Source organism: Oncorhynchus nerka, unplaced genomic scaffold, assembly GCF_034236695.1.
Source record: "Oncorhynchus nerka isolate Pitt River unplaced genomic scaffold, Oner_Uvic_2.0 unplaced_scaffold_457, whole genome shotgun sequence".
Taxonomy (NCBI): Eukaryota; Metazoa; Chordata; class Actinopteri; order Salmoniformes; family Salmonidae; genus Oncorhynchus; species Oncorhynchus nerka.
Window position 1 is genome coordinate 535,993 of NW_027040487.1, and position 16,263 is coordinate 552,255.

Genomic DNA, 16,263 nt, shown 5'->3' on the forward strand with positions numbered 1-16,263 from the left:
ACTGAGAAAGAGACTGAACCGAGACCGTGTGATGGGAAGTCACACTACACTAGTCTCTCCAAATGAAAAGGTCCTACTGAGAAAGAGACTGAACCGAGACCGTGTGATGGGAAGTCACACTACACTAGTCTCTCCAAATGAAAAGGTCCTACTGAGAAAGAGACTGAACCGAGACCGTGTGATGGGAAGTCACACTACACTAGTCTCTCCAAATGAAAAGGTCCTACTGAGAAAGAGACTGAACCGAGACCGTGTGATGGGAAGTCACACTACACTAGTCTCTCCAAATGAAAAGGTCCTACTGAGAAAGAGACTGAACCGAGACCGTGTGATGGGAGAAGCAGGAAATGCATATTCCAGATCTCTACAAAATGAATATTAATTATAATATATATAAAATAAATGAATATTAATTATAATATATATAAAATAAATGAATATTATTTATAATATATATAAAATAAATGAATATTAATTATAATATATAAAAAATAAATGAATATTAATTATAATATATATAAAATAAATGAATATTAATTATAATATATATAAAATAAATGAATATTAATTATAATATATATAAATAAATGAATATTAATTATAATATATATAAAATAAATGAATATTAATTATAATATATATAAAATAAATGAATATTAATTATAATATATTAACACGTTTTGTTTTGTATTGAACATTAATACTGTCATTAATAAAATATCAACATTTCAAACATCCAAATGTAAAAGGTAAATGTTATTAAATAATTAATAATAATAAAATATAATAACAGGATATAACCAGGACCATGGGGAGCAGGGCCTGGTGAAAACCCTCCTGTTTAGATGTATCAGAGCCCTATAATAACAGGATATAACCAGGACCATGGGGGAGCAGGGCCTGGTGAAAACCCTCCTGTTTAGATGTATCAGAGCCCTATAATAACAGGATATAACCAGGACCATGGGGGAGCAGGGCCTGGTGAAAACCCTCCTGTTTAGATGTATCAGAGCCCTATAATAACAGGATATAACCAGGACCGTGGGGGAGCAGGGCCTGGTGAAAACCCTCCTGTTTAGATGTATCAGAGCCCTATAATAACAGGATATAACCAGGACCATGGGGGAGCAGGGCCCGGTGAAAACCCTCCTGTTTAGATGTATCAGAGCCCTATAATAACAGGATATAACCAGGACCATGGGGGAGCAGGGCCTGGTGAAAACCCTCCTGTTTAGATGTATCAGAGCCCTATAATAACAGGATATAACCAGGACCATGGGGGAGCAGGGCCTGGTGAAAACCCTCCTGTTTAGATGTATCAGAGCCCTATAATAACAGGATATAACCAGGACCATGGGGGAGCAGGGCCTGGTGAAAACCCTCCTGTTCAGATGTATATGAGCCCTATAATAACAGGATATAACCAGGACCATGGGGGAGCAGGGCCTGGTGAAAACCCTCCTGTTTAGATGTATCAGAGCCCTATAATAACAGGATATAACCAGGACCATGGGGGAGCAGGGCCTGGTGAAAACCCTCCTGTTTAGATGTATCAGAGCCCTATAATAACAGGATATAACCAGGACCATGGGGGAGCAGGGCCTGGTGAAAACCCCTCCTGTTTAGATGTATCAGAGCCCTATAATAACAGGATATAACCAGGACCATGGGGAGCAGGGCCTGGTGAAAACCCTCCTGTTTAGATGTATCAGAGCCCTATAATAACAGGATATAACCAGGACCATGGGGGAGCAGGGCCTGGTGAAAACCCTCCTGTTTAGATGTATCAGAGCCCTATAATAACAGGATATAACCAGGACCATGGGGGAGCAGGGCCTGGTGAAAACCCTCCTGTTTAGATGTATCAGAGCCCTATAATAACAGGATATAACCAGGACCATGGGGGAGCAGGGCCTGGTGAAAACCCTCCTGTTTAGATGTATCAGAGCCCTATAATAACAGGATATAACCAGGACCATGGGGGAGCAGGGCCTGGAGAAAACCCTCCTGTTTAGATGTATCAGAGCCCTATAATAACAGGATATAACCAGGACCACGGGGGAGCAGGGCCTGGAGAAAACCCTCCTGTTTAGATGTATCAGAGCCCTATAATAACAGGATATAACCAGGACCACGGGGGAGCAGGGCCTGGTGAAAACCCTCCTGTTTAGATGTATCAGAGCCCTATAATAACAGGATATAACCAGGACCACGGGGAGCAGGGCCTGGTGAAAACCCTCCTGTTTAGATGTATCAGAGCCCTATAATAACAGGATATAACCAGGACCACGGGGGAGCAGGGCCTGGTGAAAACCCTCCTGTTTAGATGTATCAGAGCCCTATAATAACAGGATATAACCAGGACCACGGGGGAGCAGGGCCTGGTGAAAACCCTCCTGTTTAGAAGTCAACAGATTCCATTAACACATCAGCAGATGACAGATGACTTTATATGCCATGCAAGTAGCCCCAGACAATGGCTTCAGTCATGACAGATTGGCCTGCTGTAACCCACTTTATGTTAAACTCATTCTCACTGTTATTTTTCACAATTGTGATTGTGTTCCTCTTGGTGGCATTGTCCTCGGTGGACTAACTGGCTTCCTGTGGTAATGTTTCCTCCTCGTGGCTTTGTTTTCTGCATAATCGGGTTGGTAGTCAAGGCTTTGGGTGACACAGCCATCTGTCAATTTCCTTTGCTTTGTAAAATGCTGTGGAATAATGTTCTATACAACTAGAGCCTTTCTGTTATCAGGCAGGGGGGGAAGAGGCCGATCCAATCAGCCTCTTCCGAGGTGAAGGGAAATATTTTACAATTATTTTTGTGTTGTAGTCTTGGTTCCATAGATACCATCTCATTAATATGTTGTAGTCTTGGTTCCATAGTTACCATCTCATTAATATGGTGTAGTCTTGGTTCCATAGATATTTTACCATCTCATTAATATGTTGTAGTCTTGGTTCCATAGTTACCATCTCATTAATATGTTGTAGTCTTGGTTCCATAGTTACCATCTCATTAATATGGTGTAGTCTTGGTTCCATAGTTACCATCTCATTAATATGTTGTAGTCTTGGTTCCATAGTTACCATCTCATTAATATGGTGTAGTCTTGGTTCCATAGATATTTTACCATCTCATTAATATGGTGTAGTCTTGGTTCCATAGATATTTTACCATCTCATTAATATGTTGTAGTCTTGGTTCCATAGTTACCATCTCATTAATATGTTGTAGTCTTGGTTCCATAGTTACCATCTCATTAATATGTTGTAGTCTTGGTTCCATAGTTACCATCTCATTAATATGTTGTAGTCTTGGTTCCATAGTTACCATCTCATTAATATGTTGTAGTCTTGGTTCAATAGTTACCATCTCATTAATATGTTGTAGTCTTGGTTCCATAGTTACCATCTCATTAATATGTTGTAGTTTTGGTTCCATCTCATTAATATGTTGTAGTCTTGGTTCCATAGATATTTTACCATCTCATTAATATGTTGTAGTCTTGGTTCAATAGTTACCATCTCATTAATATGTTGTAGTCTTGGTTCCATAGTTACCATCTCATTAATATGTTGTAGTCTTGGTTCCATAGTTACCATCTCATTAATATGTTGTAGTCTTGGTTCCATAGTTACCATCTCATTATTATGTTGTAGTCTTGGTTCCATAGTTACCATCTCATTAATATGTTGTAGTCTTGGTTCCATAGATATTTGACCATCTCATTAATATGTTGTAGTCTTGGTTCCATAGTTACCATCTCATTAATATGTTGTAGTCTTGGTTCCATAGTTACCATCTCATTAATATGTTGTAGTCTTGGATCCATAGTTACCATCTCATTAATATGGTGTAGTCTTGGTTCCATAGATATTTTACCATCTCATTAATATGGTGTAGTCTTGGTTCCATAGATATTTTACCATCTCATTAATATGTTGTAGTCTTGGTTCCATAGTTACCATCTCATTAATATGTTGTAGTCTTGGTTCCATAGTTACCATCTCATTAATATGTTGTAGTCTTGGTTCCATAGTTACCATCTCATTAATATGTTGTAGTCTTGGTTCCATAGTTACCATCTCATTAATATGTTGTAGTTTTGGTTCCATCTCATTAATATGTTGTAGTCTTGGTTCCATAGATATTTTACCATCTCATTAATATGTTGTAGTCTTGGTTCAATAGTTACCATCTCATTAATATGTTGTAGTCTTGGTTCCATAGTTACCATCTCATTAATATGTTGTAGTCTTGGTTCCATAGTTACCATCTCATTAATATGTTGTAGTCTTGGTTCCATAGTTACCATCTCATTATTATGTTGTAGTCTTGGTTCCATAGTTACCATCTCATTAATATGTTGTAGTCTTGGTTCCATAGATATTTGACCATCTCATTAATATGTTGTAGTCTTGGTTCCATAGTTACCATCTCATTAATATGTTGTAGTCTTGGTTCCATAGTTACCATCTCATTAATATGTTGTAGTCTTGGATCCATAGTTACCATCTCATTAATATGTTGTAGTCTTGGTTCCATCTCATTAATATGTTGTAGTCTTGGTTCCATAGTTACCATCTCATTAATATGTTGTAGTCTTGGTTCCATAGTTACCATCTCATTAATATGTTGTAGTCTTGGTTCCATAGTTACCATCTCATTAATATGTTGTAGTCTTGGTTCCATAGTTACCATCTCATTAATATGTTGTAGTCTTGGTTCCATAGTTACCATCTCATTAGTATGTTGTAGTCTTGGTTCCATAGATACCATCTCATTAATATGTTGTAGTCTTGGTTCCATAGTTACCATCTCATTAATATGTTGTAGTCTTGGTTCCATAGTTACCATCTCATTAATATGTTGTAGTCTTGGTTCCATAGTTACCATCTCATTAATATGTTGTAGTCTTGGTTCCATAGTTACCATCTCATTAATATGTTGTAGTCTTGGTTCCATCTCATTATTATGTTGTAGTCTTGGTTCCATCTCATTAATATGTTGTAGTCTTGGTTCCATAGATATTTTACCATCTCATTAATATGTTGTAGTCTTGGTTCCATAGATATTTTACCATCTCATTACTATGTTGTAGTCTTGGTTCCATAGATATTTTACCATCTCATTAATATGTTGTAGTCTTGGTTCCATAGATATTTTACCATCTCATTAATATGTTGTAGTCTTGGTTCCATAGTTACCATCTCATTAGTATGTTGTAGTCTTGGTTCCATAGATACCATCTCATTAATATGTTGTAGTCTTGGTTCCATAGTTACCATCTCATTAATATGTTGTAGTCTTGGTTCCATAGTTACCATCTCATTAATATGTTGTAGTCTTGGTTCCATAGTTACCATCTCATTAATATGTTGTAGTCTTGGTTCCATAGTTACCATCTCATTAATATGTTGTAGTCTTGGTTCCATCTCATTATTATGTTGTAGTCTTGGTTCCATCTCATTAATATGTTGTAGTCTTGGTTCCATAGATATTTTACCATCTCATTAATATGTTGTAGTCTTGGTTCCATAGATATTTTACCATCTCATTACTATGTTGTAGTCTTGGTTCCATAGATATTTTACCATCTCATTAATATGTTGTAGTCTTGGTTCCATAGATATTTTACCATCTCATTAATATGTTGTAGTCTTGGTTCCATAGTTACCATCTCATTAATATGTTGTAGTCTTGGTTCCATAGATATTTTACCATCTCATTAATATGTTGTAGTCTTGGTTCCATAGTTACCATCTCATTAATATGTTGTAGTCTTGGTTCCATAGTTACCATCTCATTAATATGTTGTAGTCTTGGTTCCATAGTTACCATCTCATTAATATGTTGTAGTCTTGGTTCCATAGTTACCATCTCATTAATATGTTGTAGTCTTGGATCCATAGTTACCATCTCATTAATATGGTGTAGTCTTGGTTCCATAGATATTTTACCATCTCATTAATATGGTGTAGTCTTGGTTCCATAGATATTTTACCATCTCATTAATATGTTGTAGTCTTGGTTCCATAGTTACCATCTCATTAATATGTTGTAGTCTTGGTTCCATAGTTACCATCTCATTAATATGTTGTAGTCTTGGTTCCATAGTTACCATCTCATTAATATGTTGTAGTCTTGGTTCCATAGTTACCATCTCATTAATATGTTGTAGTTTTGGTTCCATCTCATTAATATGTTGTAGTCTTGGTTCCATAGATATTTTACCATCTCATTAATATGTTGTAGTCTTGGTTCAATAGTTACCATCTCATTAATATGTTGTAGTCTTGGTTCCATAGTTACCATCTCATTAATATGTTGTAGTCTTGGTTCCATAGTTACCATCTCATTAATATGTTGTAGTCTTGGTTCCATAGTTACCATCTCATTATTATGTTGTAGTCTTGGTTCTATAGTTACCATCTCATTAATATGTTGTAGTCTTGGTTCCATAGATATTTGACCATCTCATTAATATGTTGTAGTCTTGGTTCCATAGTTACCATCTCATTAATATGTTGTAGTCTTGGTTCCATAGTTACCATCTCATTAATATGTTGTAGTCTTGGATCCATAGTTACCATCTCATTAATATGTTGTAGTCTTGGTTCCATCTCATTAATATGTTGTAGTCTTGGTTCCATAGTTACCATCTCATTAATATGTTGTAGTCTTGGTTCCATAGTTACCATCTCATTAATATGTTGTAGTCTTGGTTCCATAGTTACCATCTCATTAATATGTTGTAGTCTTGGTTCCATAGTTACCATCTCATTAATATGTTGTAGTCTTGGTTCCATAGATATTTGACCATCTCATTAATATGTTGTAGTCTTGGTTCCATAGTTACCATCTCATTAATATGTTGTAGTCTTGGTTCCATAGTTACCATCTCATTAATATGTTGTAGTCTTGGATCCATAGTTACCATCTCATTAATATGTTGTAGTCTTGGTTCCATCTCATTAATATGTTGTAGTCTTGGTTCCATAGTTACCATCTCATTAATATGTTGTAGTCTTGGTTCCATAGTTACCATCTCATTAATATGTTGTAGTCTTGGTTCCATAGTTACCATCTCATTAATATGTTGTAGTCTTGGTTCCATAGTTACCATCTCATTAATATGTTGTAGTCTTGGTTCCATAGTTACCATCTCATTAGTATGTTGTAGTCTTGGTTCCATAGATACCATCTCATTAATATGTTGTAGTCTTGGTTCCATAGTTACCATCTCATTAATATGTTGTAGTCTTGGTTCCATAGTTACCATCTCATTAATATGTTGTAGTCTTGGTTCCATAGTTACCATCTCATTAATATGTTGTAGTCTTGGTTCCATAGTTACCATCTCATTAATATGTTGTAGTCTTGGTTCCATCTCATTATTATGTTGTAGTCTTGGTTCCATCTCATTAATATGTTGTAGTCTTGGTTCCATAGATATTTTACCATCTCATTAATATGTTGTAGTCTTGGTTCCATAGATATTTTACCATCTCATTACTATGTTGTAGTCTTGGTTCCATAGATATTTTACCATCTCATTAATATGTTGTAGTCTTGGTTCCATAGATATTTTACCATCTCATTAATATGTTGTAGTCTTGGTTCCATAGTTACCATCTCATTAGTATGTTGTAGTCTTGGTTCCATAGATACCATCTCATTAATATGTTGTAGTCTTGGTTCCATAGTTACCATCTCATTAATATGTTGTAGTCTTGGTTCCATAGTTACCATCTCATTAATATGTTGTAGTCTTGGTTCCATAGTTACCATCTCATTAATATGTTGTAGTCTTGGTTCCATAGTTACCATCTCATTAATATGTTGTAGTCTTGGTTCCATCTCATTATTATGTTGTAGTCTTGGTTCCATCTCATTAATATGTTGTAGTCTTGGTTCCATAGATATTTTACCATCTCATTAATATGTTGTAGTCTTGGTTCCATAGATATTTTACCATCTCATTACTATGTTGTAGTCTTGGTTCCATAGATATTTTACCATCTCATTAATATGTTGTAGTCTTGGTTCCATAGATATTTTACCATCTCATTAATATGTTGTAGTCTTGGTTCCATAGTTACCATCTCATTAATATGTTGTAGTCTTGGTTCCATAGATATTTTACCATCTCATTAATATGTTGTAGTCTTGGTTCCATAGTTACCATCTCATTAATATGTTGTAGTCTTGGTTCCATAGTTACCATCTCATTAATATGTTGTAGTCTTGGTTCCATAGTTACCATCTCATTAATATGTTGTAGTCTTGGTTCCATCTCATTATTATGTTGTAGTCTTGGTTCCATAGTTACCATCTCATTAATATGTTGTAGTCTTGGTTCCATCTCATTAGTATGTTGTAGTCTTGGTTCCATCTCATTAATATGTTGTAGTCTTGGTTCCATAGATATTTTACCATCTCATTAATATGTTGTAGTCTTGGTTCCATAGATATTTTAGCATCTCATTAATATGTTGTAGTCTTGGTTCCATAGATATTTTACCATCTCATTAATATGTTGTAGTCTTGGTTCCATAGATATTTTACCATCTCATTAATATGTTGTAGTCTTGGATCCATCTCATTAATATGTTGTAGTCTTGGTTCCATAGATATTTTAGCATCTCATTAATATGTTGTAGTCTTGGTTCCATAGATATTTTACCATCTCATTAATATGTTGTAGTCTTGGTTCCATCTCATTAATATGTTGTAGTCTTGGTTCCATAGTTACCATCTCATTAATATGTTGTAGTCTTGGTTCCATAGATATTTTACCATCTCATTAATATTTTGTAGTCTTGGTTCCATAGATATTTTACCATCTCATTAGTATGTTGTAGTCTTGGTTCCATCTCATTAATATGTTGTAGTCTTGGTTCCATAGTTACCATCTCATTAATATGTTGTAGTCTTGGTTCCATAGTTACCATCTCATTAATATGTTGTAGTCTTGGATCCATAGTTACCATCTCATTAATATGTTGTAGTCTTGGTTCCATCTCATTAATATGTTGTAGTCTTGGTTCCATAGTTACCATCTCATTAATATGTTGTAGTCTTGGTTCCATAGTTACCATCTCATTAATATGTTGTAGTCTTGGTTCCATAGATATTTTACCATCTCATTAATATGTTGTAGTCTTGGTTCCATCTCATTAATATGTTGTAGTCTTGGTTCCATAGTTACCATCTCATTAATATGTTGTAGTCTTGGTTCCATAGATATTTTACCATCTCATTAATATGTTGTAGTCTTGGTTCCATAGATATTTTACCATCTCATTAGTATGTTGTAGTCTTGGTTCCATCTCATTAATATGTTGTAGTCTTGGTTCCATAGTTACCATCTCATTAATATGTTGTAGTCTTGGTTCCATAGTTACCATCTCATTAATATGTTGTAGTCTTGGATCCATAGTTACCATCTCATTAATATGTTGTAGTCTTGGTTCCATCTCATTAATATGTTGTAGTCTTGGTTCCATAGTTACCATCTCATTAATATGTTGTAGTCTTGGTTCCATAGTTACCATCTCATTAATATGTTGTAGTCTTGGTTCCATAGTTACCATCTCATTAATATGTTGTAGTCTTGGTTCCATAGTTACCATCTCATTAATATGTTGTAGTCTTGGTTCCATAGTTACCATCTCATTAATATGTTGTAGTCTTGGTTCCATAGTTACCATCTCATTAGTATGTTGTAGTCTTGGTTCCATAGATACCATCTCATTAATATGTTGTAGTCTTGGTTCCATAGTTACCATCTCATTAATATGTTGTAGTCTTGGTTCCATAGTTACCATCTCATTAATATGTTGTAGTCTTGGTTCCATAGTTACCATCTCATTAATATGTTGTAGTCTTGGTTCCATAGTTACCATCTCATTAATATGTTGTAGTCTTGGTTCCATCTCATTATTATGTTGTAGTCTTGGTTCCATCTCATTAATATGTTGTAGTCTTGGTTCCATAGATATTTTACCATCTCATTAATTTGTTGTAGTCTTGGTTCCATAGATATTTTACCATCTCATTACTATGTTGTAGTCTTGGTTCCATAGATATTTTACCATCTCATTAATATGTTGTAGTCTTGGTTCCATAGATATTTTACCATCTCATTAATATGTTGTAGTCTTGGTTCCATAGTTACCATCTCATTAATATGTTGTAGTCTTGGTTCCATAGTTACCATCTCATTAATATGTTGTAGTCTTGGTTCCATAGTTACCATCTCATTAATATGTTGTAGTCTTGGTTCCATCTCATTATTATGTTGTAGTCTTGGTTCCATAGTTACCATCTCATTAATATGTTGTAGTCTTGGTTCCATCTCATTAGTATGTTGTAGTCTTGGTTCCATCTCATTAATATGTTGTAGTCTTGGTTCCATAGATATTTTACCATCTCATTAATATGTTGTAGTCTTGGTTCCATAGTTACCATCTCATTAATATGTTGTAGTCTTGGTTCCATCTCATTAATATGTTGTAGTCTTGGTTCCATAGATATTTTACCATCTCATTAATATGTTGTAGTCTTGGTTCCATAGATATTTTACCATCTCATTAATATGTTGTAGTCTTGGTTCCATAGTTACCATCTCATTAATATGTTGTAGTTTTGGTTCCATCTCATTAATATGTTGTAGTCTTGGTTCCATAGATATTTTAGCATCTCATTAATATGTTGTAGTCTTGGTTCCATAGTTACCATCTCATTAATATGTTGTAGTCTTGGTTCCATAGTTACCATCTCATTAATATGTTGTAGTCTTGGTTCCATAGATATTTTACCATCTCATTAATATGCTGTAGTCTTGGTTCCATAGATATTTTACCATCTCATTAGTATGTTGTAGTCTTGGTTCCATCTCATTAATATGTTGTAGTCTTGGTTCCATAGATATTTTACCATCTCATTAGTATGTTGTAGTCTTGGAACCATCTGTCATCTCCACCATGATGTCTCCCCATCTGTCATCTCCACCATGATGTCTCCTCATCTGTCCTCTCCACCATGATGTCTCCCCACCATGATGTCTCCTCATCTGTCCTCTCCACCATGATGTCTCCTCATCTGTCCTCTCCACCATGATGTCTCCCCATCTGTCCTCTCCACCATGATGTCTCCCCATCTGTCATCTCCACCATGATGTCTCGCCATCTGTCCTCTCCATCATGATGTCTCCCCATCTGTCCTCTCCACCATGATGTCTCCTCATCTGTCCTCTCCACCATGATGTCTCCCCATCTGTCCTCTCCACCATGATGTCTCCTCATCTGTCATCTCCACCATGATGTCTCCCATCTGTCATCTCCACCATGATGTCTCCCCATCTGTCCTCTCCACCATGATGTCTCCTCATCTGTCATCTCCACCATGATGTCTCGCCATCTGTCCTCTCCATCATGATGTCTCCCCATCTGTCCTCTCCGCCATGATGTCTCCCATCTGTCATCTCCACCATGATGTCTCCCCACCATGATGTCTTCCCATCTGTCCTCTCCAACATGATGTCTCCCATCTGTCATCTCCACCATGATGTCTCCCCACCATGATGTCTCCCCATCTGTCATCTCCACCAAGATGTCTCCCCATCTGTCATCTCCACCATGATGTCTCCCCATCTGTCATCTCCACCATGATATCTCCCCATCTGTCATCTCCACCATGATGTCTCCCCACCATGATGTCTCCCCATCTGTCCTCTCCACCATGATGTCTCCCCATCTGTCATCTCCACCATGATGTCTCCCCATCTGTCATCTCCACCATGATGTCTCCTCATCTGTCCTCTCCACCATGATGTCTCCCCATCTGTCATCTCCATCATGATGTCTTCTCATCTGTCCTCTCCGCCATGATGTCTCCCATCTTTCATCTCCACCATGATGTCTCCTCATCTGTCATCTCCACCATGATGTCTCCCCACCATGATGTCTCCCCATCTGTCATCTCCACCAAGATGTCTCCCCATCTGTCATCTCCACCATGATGTCTCCCCATCTGTCATCTCCACCATGATGTCTCCCCATCTGTCCTCTCCACCATGATGTCTCCCCATCTGTCATCTCCACCATGATGTCTCCCCATCTGTCCTCTCCACCATGATGTCTCCCATCTGTCCTCTCCACCATGATGTCTCCTCATCTGTCCTCTCCACCATGTCTCCCATCTGTCCTCTCCACCATGATGTCTCCCATCTGTCATCTCCACCATGATGTCTCCCCATCTGTCATCTCCACCATGATGTCTCCCCATCTGTCATCTCCACCATGATGTCTCCCCACCATGATGTCTCCCCATCTGTCCTCTCCACCATGATGTCTCCCCATCTGTCATCTCCACCATGATGTCTCCCCATCTGTCCTCTCCACCATGATGTCTCCCCATCTGTCCTCTCCACCATGATGTCTCCCCATCTTTCCTCTCCACCATGATGTCTCCTCATCTGTCCTCTCCACCATGATGTCTCCCATCTTTCCTCTCCACCATGATGTCTCCCCATCTGTCATCTCCACCATGATGTCTCCCCATCTGTCATCTCCACCATGATGTCTCCTCATCTGTCATCTCCACCATGATGTCTCCCCACCATGATGTCTCCCCATCTGTCCTCTCCACTATGATGTCTCCCCATCTGTCATCTCCACCATGATGTCTCCTCATCTGTCATCTCCAACATGATGTCTCCCCATCTGTCCTCTCCACCATGATGTCTCCCCATCTGTCCTCTCCACCATGATGTCTCGTCATCTGTCCTCTCCACCATGATGTCTCGCTATCTGTCCTCTCCACCATGATGTCTCCTCATCTGTCCTCTCCACCATGATGTCTCCCATCTGTCCTCTCCAACATGATGTCTCCCCATCTGTCATCTCCACCATGTCTCCTCATCTGTCATCTCCACCATGATGTCTCCCCATCTGTCCTCTCCATCATGATGTCTCCCCATCTGTCCTCTCCATCATGATGTCTCCCCACCATGATGTCTCCCCACCATGATGTCTCCCCATCTGTCATCTCCATCATGATGTCTCCCCATCTGTCATCTCCACCATGATGTCTCCTCATCTGTCCTCTCCACCATGATGTCTCCTCATCTGTCCTCTCCACCATGATGTCTCCTCATCTGTCATCTCCACCATGATGTCTCCCCATCTGTCATCTCCACCATGATGTCTTCCCATCTGTCATCTCCACCATGATGTCTCCCATCTGTCCTCTCCACCATGATGTCTCCTCATCTGTCCTCTCCACTATGATGTCTCCCATCTGTCCTCTCCACCATGATGTCTCCTCATCTGTCCTCTACATCATGATGTCTCCTCATCTGTCCTCTCCACCATGATGCCTCCCATCTGTCATCTCCACCATGTCTCCTCATCTGTCCTCTCCACCATGATGTCTCCCCACCATGATGTCTCCCCACTATGATGTCTCCCCATCTGTCATCTCCACCATGTCTCCTCATCTGTCCTCTCCACCATGATGTCTCCCCACCATGATGTCTCCCCACCATGATGTCTCCCCATCTGTCATCTCCACCATGATGTCTCCCATCTGTCCTCTCCACCATGATGTCTCCCCATCTGTCATCTCCACCATGATGTCTCCCATCTGTCCTCTCCACCATGATGTCTCCCCATATGTCATCTCCACCATGATGTCTCCCCATCTGTCCTATCCATCATGATGTCTCCCCATCTGTCCTCTCCGTCATGATGTCTCCCCACCATGATGTCTCCCCACCATGATGTGTCCCCATTTGTCATCTCCATCATGATGTCTCCCCATCTGTCATCTCCACCATGATGTCTCCTCATATGTCCTCTCCACCATGATGTCTCCTCATCTGTCCTCTCCACCATGATGTCTCCTCATCTGTCCTCTCCACCATGATGTCTCTCCACCATGATGTCTCCCCATCTGTCCTCTCCACCATGATGTCTCTCCACCATGATGTCTCCCATCTGTCATCTCCACCATGATGTCTCCTCATCTGTCCTCTCCACCATGATGTCTCCTCATCTGTCCTCTACATCATGTCTCCTCATCTGTCATCTCCACCATGATGTCTCCCCATCTGTCATCATATTATAGAGACAGAGAGGGTTATATTATAGAGACACAGAGACAGAGAGGGTTATATTATAGAGACACAGAGACAGAGAGGGTTATATTATAGAGACACAGAGACAGAGAGGGTTATATTATAGAGACACAGAGACAGAGAGGGTTATATTATAGAGACACAGAGACAGAGAGGGTTATATTATAGAGACACAGAGACAGAGAGGGTTATATTATAGAGACACAGGTTATATTATAGAGACACAGAGACAGAGAGGGTTATATTATAGAGACACAGAGACAGAGAGGGTTATATTATAGAGACAGAGAGACAGAGAGGGTTATATTATAGAGACATAGAGACAGAGAGGGTTATATTATAGAGACACAGAGACAGAGAGGGTTATATTATAGAGACACAGGTTATATTATAGAGACACAGAGACAGAGAGGGTTATATTATAGAGACACAGAGACAGAGAGGGTTATATTATAGAGACACAGGTTATATTATAGAGACACAGAGACAGAGAGGGTTATATTATAGAGACACAGAGACAGAGAGGGTTATATTATAGAGACATAGAGACAGAGAGGGTTATATTATAGAGACACAGAGACAGAGAGGGTTATATTATAGAGACACAGAGACAGAGAGGGTTATATTATAGAGACACAGAGACAGAGAGGGTTATATTATAGAGACACAGGTTATATTATAGAGAGAGACAGAGACAGAGAGGGTTATATTATAGAGACACAGAGACAGAGAGGGTTATATTATAGAGACACAGAGACAGAGAGGGTTATGTTATAGAGACACAGAGACAGAGAGGGTTATATTATAGAGACACAGAGACAGAGAGGGTTATATTATAGAGACAGAGAGACAGAGAGGGTTATATTATAGAGACAGAGAGGGTTATATTATAGAGACAGAGAGGGTTATATTATAGAGACAGAGAGGGTTATATTATAGAGACACAGAGACAGAGAGGGTTATATTATAGAGACAGAGAGACAGAGAGGGTTATATTATAGAGACACAGGTTATATTATAGAGACACAGAGACAGAGAGGGTTATATTATAGAGACAGAGAGACAGAGAGGGTTATATTATAGAGACACAGGTTATATTATAGAGACACAGAGACAGAGAGGGTTATATTATAGAGACACAGAGACAGAGAGGGTTATATTATAGAGACACAGAGACAGAGAGGGTTATATTATAGAGACACAGAGACAGAGAGGGTTATATTATAGAGACAGAGATACAGAGAGGGTTATATTATAGAGACACAGAGACAGAGAGGGTTATATTATAGAGACAGAGAGACAGAGAGGGTTATGTTATAGAGACACAGAGACAGAGAGGGTTATATTATAGAGACACAGGTTATATTATAGAGACACAGAGACAGAGAGGGTTATATTATAGAGACACAGAGACAGAGAGGGTTATATTATAGAGACAGAGAGACAGAGAGGGTTATATTATAGAGACACAGAGACAGAGAGGGTTATATTATAGAGACACAGAGACAGAGAGGGTTATATTATAGAGACACAGAGACAGAGAGGGTTATATTATAGAGACACAGAGACAGAGAGGGTTATATTATAGAGACACAGGTTATATTATAGAGACACAGAGACAGAGAGGGTTATATTATAGAGACACAGGTTATATTATAGAGACACAGAGACAGAGAGGGTTATATTATAGAGACACAGGTTATATTATAGAGACACAGAGACAGAGAGGGTTATATTATAGAGACACAGAGACAGAGAGGGTTATATTATAGAGACAGAGGTTATATTATAGAGACACAGAGACAGAGAGGGTTATATTATAGAGAGAGACAGAGACAGAGAGGGTTATATTATAGAGAGACACAGAGACAGAGAGGGTTATATTATAGAGACACAGAGACAGAGAGGGTTATATTATAGAGACAGAGAGGGTTATATTATAGAGACACAGAGACATAGAGGGTTATATTATAGAGACACAGAGACAGAGAGGGTTATATTATAGAGACACAGAGACAGAGAGGGTTATATTATAGAGACACAGAGACAGATATGGTTATATTATAGAGACACAGGTTATATTATAGAGACCCAGGTTATATTATAGAGACACAGA